The sequence below is a fragment of the Dama dama genome, chromosome 7, assembly GCF_033118175.1.
Source record: "Dama dama isolate Ldn47 chromosome 7, ASM3311817v1, whole genome shotgun sequence".
Taxonomy (NCBI): domain Eukaryota; kingdom Metazoa; phylum Chordata; class Mammalia; order Artiodactyla; family Cervidae; genus Dama; species Dama dama.
Window position 1 is genome coordinate 33142332 of NC_083687.1, and position 10310 is coordinate 33152641.

A 10310-nucleotide genomic window follows, 5' to 3' on the forward strand; every position below is an offset into this window, starting at 1 on the left:
TTTGTGTAATTTTATCATTTTAAGAATGCCATATATGTGGGATTATACAGTTGTTTGTAACCTTTTGGGATTGACTTTTTCACATAGAGTGGTTATTTCAATATTATTTGTTGTTAAGTGAATTATATTAATATTTCTACTTGTGGTCTTAAAATTGATTTTTCTAAAGGCAAGACAATGTGGAAGCACTATCAACTTTTAATGTTTATTAATAAGGATAATTATAATTTGTTTCTTAATAAATTGCTTGACAGTATCTCCTCTTTGCATGGCATTTATTCCTATGTAGCATCATTATGACAACTGAACTTCACTTTTTGAGTCATTAATTTCTTTTCTTAAAAACAGATGATGAAAATCTGTGGAGTTGATTGTCATTGCTGAGAAGTATCACAGGGTTTATTAAGGCAAAACTTACCCCAGTGAATTTCTTGGTATTCAAAAACACAGGGTCAATTTTTGAAAAACTGCCTAGATTGAAAGGAAAAATTATATCAAGCTTAGATATAGATATCTATCAAGCTTAGATAGAGATGAAACACAGAGTTAAATTGATGATCTTTTTCATTGTTCTCATCTCAGGGCTCATTTTGAAATAAGTGCTTGACCTGTGCAGGTGCTATATTTGCTTATGATGCTTATAGAGGTGAAGAATCATATATCCACTGGTCTAGCACATAGAACCCAGGAAGAAGGTATTTTGAAAAACCATGAATGTGAGAAAGAACCATCTAGCTAGGTCATCCACCTGTTTCCCAAATGAAGCAGGACTCTGGATAGAGATCTATTCCTTAAGGCTGTAACTGAGATTACTAAGTTAGAAGATATGAGTAGATTAAGCATCCAGATGAATAGAAAGGAATAAAAGTACAGTGGGTTTCTGGCTTTAAATGATGCCCAGTAAGAGCTACCAGGGTAATGGTGATGGTTTGAAGAATGCTTAAACAAATTGTCGAAAAGATGGAAAGGTCACATGATATTCTGTGTAGGCAAGCATTTGTCTTATGTATAATATCATCTATGAGAGTTCTGAACCCCAAAGCTGCTCCTGCCTCAGGGATTCCTGTAGTACAAACTAGAAACATATAAACCAAGGATAAGTGGGTTATAATGGGGCATATGAACCTCTGTTTGATGCTCACAATGAAAATATGAGGGTAGCACACAAAGAGAATGGCATTCCCAAAAACACCAAGTCCAGTTTGAAAGAGAAAAGCAATTCCCTGGATGTCATCCATTGAAATCATTCTGATATTTCATAGACTGAAGGACTTCAGGATGAACTTCTGACTATGTGGATCACAACAAACTGCAGAAAATTCTTAGAGATGGGAATACCAGACCACTTGACCTGCCTCCTGAGAAACCTGTATGCAGGTCAAGAAGCAACAGTTAGAACTGGACATGGAACAGCAGACTGGTTCCAAATCAGGAAAGGAGTACGTCAAGGCTGTATTTTGTGACCCTGCTCATTTAATTTATATGCAGAATACATCACGTGAAATGCCAGGCAGAATGTAGCACAAGCTGGAATCAAGATTGCTGGGAGAAATATCAATAACCTCAGATATGCAGATGATACCACCCTTATGGCAGAAAGTGAAGAAGAACTAAAGAACCTCTTGATGAAAGTGAAAGAGAGTGAAAAAGTTGGCTTACACTCAACATTCAGAAAACTAAGATCATGGCATCCAGTCCTATCACTTCTTGGCAAATAGATGGGGAAACAATGGAAACAGTGAGAGACTTTATTTTCTTGGGCTCCAAAATCAGTGCAGATGGTGACTGCAGCCACAAAATTAAAAGATGCTTGCTCCTTGGAAGAAAAGCTATGACTAACCTAGATAGCATATTAAAAAGCAGAGACATTACTTTGCCAACTAAGGTCCTTCTAGCCAAAGGTATGGTTTTTCCAGTAGTCATGTATGGATGTGAGAGTTGGACTATAAAGAAAGCTCAGTGCTGAAGAATTGATGCTTTTGAACTGTGGAGTTGAAGAAGACTCTTGAGAGTCCCTTGGACTACAAGGAGATCCAACCAGTCCATCCTAAAGGAAATCAGTCCTGGGTGTTCATTGGAAGGACTGACATTGAAGCTGAAACTCCAATACTTTGGCCACCTGATGCGAAGAACTGACTCATTGGAAAAGACCCTGATGCTAGGAAAGATCGAAGGCAGGAGGAGAAGGGGATGGCAGAGGATGAGATGGTTGGATGGCATCCCCGACTCAATGGACATGAGTTTGAGTAAGCTCGGGGAGTTGGTGATGGACAGGGAAGCCTGGCGTGCTGCAGTCCATGGGGTTGCAAAGAGTCAGACATGACTGAGCAACTGAACTGAACTGAATCTGTTTTTTAAAATTCCTCACTTTAGTAATTATTTCCTGTGACCTCGAGAGACATTAAAACTGGTAGAGAGCAAAGGGAGATGGAGGTGTACAAAGAAGTACTGTGTGGGTTTTAGAAGAAAAATAGTAATTATGGGAAAAAGAGGAAGAGATACAAACTATGTGTATAAGAGGAAAGTGTTAGGAAAGGAAAACATTTACAGAAGAAAGTGAAAGAGTGAGGAGGAAAAGTGGGGAACTCAGGAGAAATGGTGACGAGGAAATGACAAAAAGCAAAGTTAGGGTGGAAGTCTAGCATTGAAAAACATATCACAAGGGAAACTAAAGCCCATCAAAATATAGTGGATAGGGAAGAAAGGAAAGAAAAGGTGCAAGTACAGTAGACTGGGATGAGAGAACCAGGCACTTAGCATGTCCTTCCTTCTTCCTTGGTGAATTGCAATTATGACCTTCAGCAATTTTTTGCTCCTTCTTCTGCCACCAGGCTACTGGTAAAGGCATAGTGATTCATTTAAGAAGATAAATATTAATAAGTGCTGTTTTGTGAGTCAATAAATTTAAGGCAATTCACTCATGGTTTTTGGGCTATGCATGTGAAGCAATTTCCCACACTGAACACCTTCTTACTGAATGAACTGGTATGCAGAAAGCTTGAAGATTTCCATGTGCGTGGGTCTATTACTTTAAAGATTGAGAAAGAAATATTTAAAGACCAGTATATATTCCAGTGAGCATCCCATAATGTTCTAAATCATTGGTTAAAATAACACTGTTTAGAACACATTGTTCTACATTCCATGAGAATTCAGCATTTCTAAATAATTAAGCATTGCTAATTGTGTTGTTGCTTTAGGGTTATTTGTAAACTGCAAAAAGAACCTTGTGAATGGGCTACATGTGGTTAAAACAATTTTCATTTTAAATGAACCATTTGTAAAAATGTGAAAGTCAGGGCAGCAACTTAGATATTTCAAACTGGTGATCCAAGGCCTAATTTAAGAACAAGCCTGTACCGGTTTTCCATTGAGAAATATGTAAAACTAAATTTAAAACACAAATATAAAAGATAGTTTTAAGAGGAAAATTAGTAGTAACCTGCTAGGTAGTAGCAGGTTAGTAGCATTGGTAGTAACCTGCTAGGAAATTACAAGTGTGATTTTGAGAATATTTAAAATTTTGGGGTCACTCAATTTTTCAAATATAAGCCTCATATTTTCCCACCCACTGGGAAGGTAGGAAGGTAGCCTCCCACTTAATCTTTTAAGGACTTTTCTTTTTTTCTTTTTTTAAAATTTTTTTATTTTTATTTTTTTCATTTATTTTTATTAGTTGGAGGCTAATTACTTTACACTTTTAAGGACTTTTCAAAGCGTTGTTGTTCAGTCAGTCATTCGTGTCTGACTCTTTGCAACCCCATGGACTGTAGCACACCAGGCTTCCCAATCCTTCACTATCTCTTGGAGTTTGCTCAAACTTGTGTCCATCAAGTCGGTGATGCCATTCAGCCATCTCATCCTCTGTTGTTTCCTTCTCCTCCTGCCTTCAATCTTGCCCAGCATCAGGGTCTTTTCAAAGGAGTCAGTTCTTCGCATCAGATGGCCAAAGTATTGGAGCGTCAGCTTCAGCTTCAGCATCAGTCCTTTCAATGAATATTCAGGACTGACTTCCTTCAGGATTGACTGGTTTGATCTCCTTTCTGTTCAAGGAACTCTCAAGAGTCTTCTCTAGCACCACAGTTCGAAAGCATCAATTCTTCAGCACTCAGCCTTCTTTACGTTCCAACACTCATATCCATACATGATTACTGGAAAAACCATAGCTTTGACTAGACAGATCTTTTGTTGGCAAAGTGATGTCTCTGCTTTTTAATATGCTGTCTAGGTTTGCCATAGCTTTTCTTTCAAGGAGCAAGTATCTTTTAATTTCATGACTGAAGTCACTGTCCGCAGTGATTTTGGAGTACCAAAAAATAAAGTCTCTAGCTGTTTCCATTGTTTCCCCATCTACTTGCCATGAAGTGATAGGACTAGATGCCATGTTCTGAGTTTCTTGAATGTTGAGTTTCAAGCCAACTTTTTAATTCCCCTCTTTCACCTTCATCAAGATGCTCTTTAGTTCCTCTTCACTTTCTACCATTAAGGTGGTGTCATCTGCATATCCGAGATTATTGATTTCTCCCAGCAATCTTCCAGCTTGTGATTCATCCAGCCAAGCATTTCGCATGATGTACTCTGCATATAAGTTAAATAAGCAGGGTGACAATACACAGCATTGATGTACTCCTTGCCTAATTTTGAACCAGTCCATTGTTCCATGTCTATTTCTATGCTTCTTGACCTGCACACAGGTTTCTCAGGAGGCAGTAATGTGGTCTGGTATTCCCATCTCTTGAAGAATTTTTCACCGTTTGTTGTGATCCACACAGTGGAAGGCTTTATTTTAGCATAATCAACAAAGCAGATGTTTTCCTGGAATTCCTTTGCTTTCTCTATGATCCAGTGAATGGTGGCAATTTGATCTCTGGTTCCTCTACCTTTGCTAAATCCAGCTTGTACATCTGGACATTCTTGGTTCATGTACTGCTGAAACCTAGCTTGAAGTATTTTGAGCATAACCTTACTAGCATGTGAAATGAGCACAATTGTGCAGTAGTTTGAATATTCTTTGGCATTGCCCTTCTTTGGAACTGGGATGAAAACTGACCTTTTCCAGTCCTGTGGCCACTGCTGAGTTTTCCAAATTTGCTGACATAGGTAAAGATGGTCAAAAATAAAGTAAGTCCTGAGGAGGTAATGTACAACATGTTGATTTTTTTAAAAAAGAGGTTACACTGAAAATATACTGAAATGGACAGTATGTTGGGTCATAATCGAAGCCTCACTTCAAAGGACCAGAATCATTCACTTTGCTATTAGTTACAGTGCATTATATTAGAAATCAATAATAAAAAGGTAATCCGATAATCTACTCTTGCTTGGAAATTATGGAACATACCTCTAACTAACACATGTGTCAAGACAGAAACCACAATAAAAAATAAATATTTTTACTCAATTATATAGGCACATCATATTAAAATTTGTGGATGCTGCGAAAGGAAAAGGAAATTTTATAGATGTGAATGCACTTCATAACATAAGAATGCCTGAAAATATGTAAACTAATCTTCCATCTCAAAAAAACTGAGCAAAAGAAGAGGAAATCAAACTCAAAGAAAACGTAAGCAAGACAAAAAGGGATGCACAGAGAAAATAAACATACAGTGGGAGATAATTAACAAAGAACAAGGATGGCTCTTTGAAATACATTCTCGTCAAATGCAAATAAAATAGTCACCAAAATAGACCATGTGCTGAGCCATCAAATGAGTATCTGTAAATTTAAAATTGAAGTTTCACAAAATATCAAATTAGAAATCAACAACAAACAGACCAAAAATTTACAGATATTTGGAAACAAAAAATAACCCATGAGTCAAGGAATAAGTCAAATGAGAGTGAAAATATTTAAACTATAAGATAATAGAAGCATAACATAATAAAATCCACAAAAGAAAATGCACATACAAAATTGTATGACGGAAAACACAGAGCTCTGAAATTTATTTATTTGTTTTTTAAATTTATTTGGCTGCACCAGTTCTTAGTCACGGCATTCGAACTCTTACTGTAGCATGTGGGTTCTAGTTCCCTGACCAGAGGTCGAACCCAGGTCCCCTGCAGTGGGAGACTGGAGTCTTAGCCACTGGAGCACCAGGGATATCCTGAAATGAGAAATTTAAAAGTCAGGGATCTGTTTCCACATTAATCAGATAGAAAAAAGAAAAAATTCAAACCAAAACAGTAGAAGAAAGGAAAGAGTAACATTAAAAGAGTGAAAAATAATTAAAATATAAAAGCAAAATAGGGAAAATGAACAAAATAAAGAATTGTTTCTCCAGAAATATTAGTAAATTTGACAAATCTCTAGCAAGCTGTTGGGAAAGTAGGTGGATGCCCTATGGGTCCTGACGTGACAAATTTTCTCCGCTTGACAAAAGTCTGGTCACCTCCTGAACCTTCTCCTAGGCCTGTGTGTGCACTCGCTTGTGAATTCCAGTTTTAGCAAGAACAGTGTGTGTCAATTTAACCAGAAATCCACCCCACCATGACCTGTGATTGCCCTCAATTTCTGATCCATTTCCTCATCCTACATCATCTCCCAGGTGAGGTCTGATCTCTGAGGATCCAATAAACCTGGATCTACAGGTGTTTCATAATCTGGAAAATGGAACAAATGTTTTGTCAATACAGAGTGGAGAGCTGTCGCCCTAGAATACAGAAAGAACCACAGAACAGTCCCTCTAGTGACAGAATCTAACAGAAAACCAGCCAGTAAAGGGGAAATGTGTTTTGCAGAATCACAGCCCAAGCATCTCCAAAATGTAACACACAGTTCAGACCTATGAGATTCGTATCATATATTTTTATGCTAAACTCACATGCTTATGTGAGTTTTCCTATTCCAGGTTACCCTACTGAAAAGATTTTTAAAGCTGTTATTTCCAAACTTTACTACATGGGTAACATTATGTCTTTACATATTTTCTGTGAAGTAAATCGAATAGAATTATTTCGCATGTCTTCTAATTATTCTTTCATTCCCTTGGGCTTCAGATCCAAATCTGAGCATCTAGACCTATCTCAATTACTGAGAATTTCAGGATTTTCTGCTTATCTGTTTACACCATGATTCTCAGGGTTTCTTCTACCCCCTAATTTATCATGCCATTTTGGACAATGACTTTTAAAAGCAACTAAAATATATTAGGTGCACATCAAGCTACTCTCACATCTGTCGATGAATTATAGTAAATACTATTTATGATGTAGAAATATGACCCTTGCACTTCTAAATTCCTCCAATGGACTGGACTGTTCATATCAGACTCCCACTTAAAGTTTCTTTATAGAAGACTAGTTAACAATAAATTCTACATTTATACTATCTCTATGGGGATGTAATGGACATAATGTAACATGGGATTAATATTTAGACATGCCAAAACACTAAGATTTAAAATGCAATCAAACTTCCATTTGATCTAATTTTATAACCACTTAACTAAGAGTATTTTAACCACTTAAGTAAGTGGAGTAATTGAGAATTACTTTATGTAAGGGAACAAAGACTCCTGGCTGTTTCCAGAACTTTGGAATGAATTTTTTATTTTAAGGTTCAACTAACCCTAAGGATGAATCACTTTTATTTTCAAAGTTTTCAAATACATGCAGAAATCCACTGTTCAAGGAGAATAATTCGTCATTATAAACGGAAAATGTGTTGGGTCCAGGAAATCACCTGAGGGAATAAATTTTGGAGAATGTCAGTGTGTGTTTCCAAAGAAGGGGTAGCAAATGGAAGTCTTTGGACCATGAAATGTCCCTGTGATTCTTGAGAAAGTTTAGCACTCTGGTTGTGAAATATGCTCAAGCCAGCTCTGCTTTTAGGTGGGAGAGATGCTCCTAAATTGAGAACATCTTCATGGCATTTCTATTGGGCTCTATTTCTAAAGATGATGGACCATGTACTTTATCAATTTAAGCTGTATTAAAAAAAAAAACTCCTGAAGCCTCCTGAAGATTCAGAAAGTCTGCCAGTCAGGAACCTTTTTCAAAGAAGATCTGGATCAGGAATCATCCTTTGGGGATCATTTGCTTCTGACCCTAGGATTCTTCAGGTTCTCACAGGGCAACTTTGGGCTCTGGGTTTCTCGGCCAATCCAACTTAAACTTCATCCTTCCTTGATGATCTCATATTTCAGAAGATCTCTGTCACTGTAGGCCTTTCTGAAGTGCCTCCTTTAGAAAAGGTGCCTGTGGATCCTCTTCTAAAGTCACATGTGATCTTGATTTCAATAGAGTTTTCATCTGTTTCTCTGCCTCCCTCTCTCTCCATGTCTGTCATTTGTACTGATTTGTACTGTGTCCTTCTGTCTCTCTCCGTATCTCTAGATTCCCTCACTGAGGTCCCCATAAGTCATACACCCGTCCCTGTATAGAGCAGAGGGGCATGAAAATATTTGTGCATGCAAATATTTTGCATGGTATCTCATGCACCAGCAGACACCCTTAACTTACTGATCTCCTGAGACGCCTTCACTCTATCCCTCAGTTATCATAAAAGCCCTGTAATATTCAGCGAACCTTTCCCAAAGACAACTCTAGGAAACATGTTGGTAAGATTTTCACTTAATAAGTAAAGATTTTCAGAGTCTGATAGAGAATCAGATTCAAGAAAATAAATAAACCCACAGACAAGGTTCCTAACAGACCTCATCACATCCGTCAAAGTCGGCCCTGGGTGGGCTTGAACCACCAACCTTTCGGTTAACAGCCGAACGCGCTAACCGATTGCGCCACAGAGCCAAAGACGCTACAAGGTTTCTTTTCCAAGGATGTTATTTTTTCAGTTTAAACTGTATATAACATTTTAGAAATGTATCTTTTGCTGGGTAATAATATCGATATTATTCTTAGTAGAGGAAAAACGGAGTGTCAATTAAGCGGGGATTGGGACGCGGAACTGTTGTTTACCCGAACATGAGCGTAATCTGAGGAAAGACATCGGACAGAATTTATTCTCATTTCAGTGAGAGAGTTTTCGCTAATAATTCAATTGATGGAAAACCCCTGGAAGGATTCCACAGACACGAAGATACATTAAGTGGGAAAGACACCGGTAAGAGCAACGAAGAGGGGGAAATAATTTAGAAGAAAATCTGTTTTTAGGTTTTCCAATAGAAAGTTGGAAAAGTTGAGGGGAAACAAATAACCATCACAAAAGCCAAGCCTAGCAAGTTGTTCCTTGAAAAGAACTCAGGCGAGTTCTTTTTACTCACCTTTAGGTGAGTGAAGTTTGGGCACTTTCACATTTAGTTAAGTGAAAGCCATAACTCTGGTCTTCCTTGTCTTATTATTTCATATTAACTAGTGCTTCATTATGAATTTCTGTCCTGAATATTCAAATGGGTGCCATAGTATCAATAAAATGTACCCAAGTACATGACATTTTTCATTAGGTTATTTTCTCTTTTTATATATATATATAGTATATGTTATATAAATATATAAAAATGTATTTTAAATATAGACCCTTAACTCAATCACACACAGTAGCTCATGGGTGGGATGACTGGGCAGGAGCTGACAGAGTCCTGGTTATTCTCAGGTTCCTTGAGACCAGTCCTGGGTCACAGCCTGGTCTTCGCCCTGGAAGCCACCATCCATTGAAGCCCTTCTACACGTTAGATGTGCTTCTCAAATACATTTTCTTGTCCTTCCCTCCCCTTTTATCCTTCCCCTGTGGTTTCCAGGGTAATTCCAACCATGCCCTCCCCCATCCTGCAGTATCCTGGGACACAACTGGTGTTTGTGCCTGCACCAGCCTCCTTTGTTCTTCTGTATCCTCCTGAGTTGATTGCATGCCTGAGAGGGGAGGTTGAGGAGAGGGAAAGCCAAAAAACTTTACATTGCTGTTCATGGAAGCTTAGTTTAAGTCTCAGAGGTATTCCCCATTTTAACGTATTAAAAAAAAAAAAAAATTAGAGCTTAGAAAAGCAAACACAGCTTCTTTCCATTTCATTCTCCCCGGCTGAGTTTATTACTCAGATAGCTTTGTGTTGGTGTGAGAATGGTGGGCACATTTACCAAAAAGGAAAATTACCACTTTTGCTCGGAATTGGAGGTGGGACTCTCTCTTAAAGGTTGGGAACTCTAATTAACACAGATCTTCCTCTGCTGAGGATGGGGTCACATCAAATAAACCCATCTAAGTTGAAAGCATCTGTAATTCGAAAATGCATTTAATACACCTAACATACTGAACAGCATAGAGTAACCTGGTGGTGGTGATGTAGTCGCCAAGTCTATCAGACTGGACTCCCCTGTCCATGGGATTCTCCAGGCAAGAATACTTGATCGAG

General features: G+C 38.0%; 1 non-coding gene across 1 annotated transcript; it reads right to left on the bottom strand.

Annotated features, from left to right (window-relative positions):
• Positions 1-8680: 8680 nt before the first annotated feature.
• On the bottom strand, positions 8681-8754 carry TRNAN-GUU (transfer RNA asparagine (anticodon GUU)). Its single transcript has one exon. It is a non-coding gene; the product is annotated as a tRNA-Asn (tRNA).
• Positions 8755-10310: the final 1556 nt, after the last annotated feature.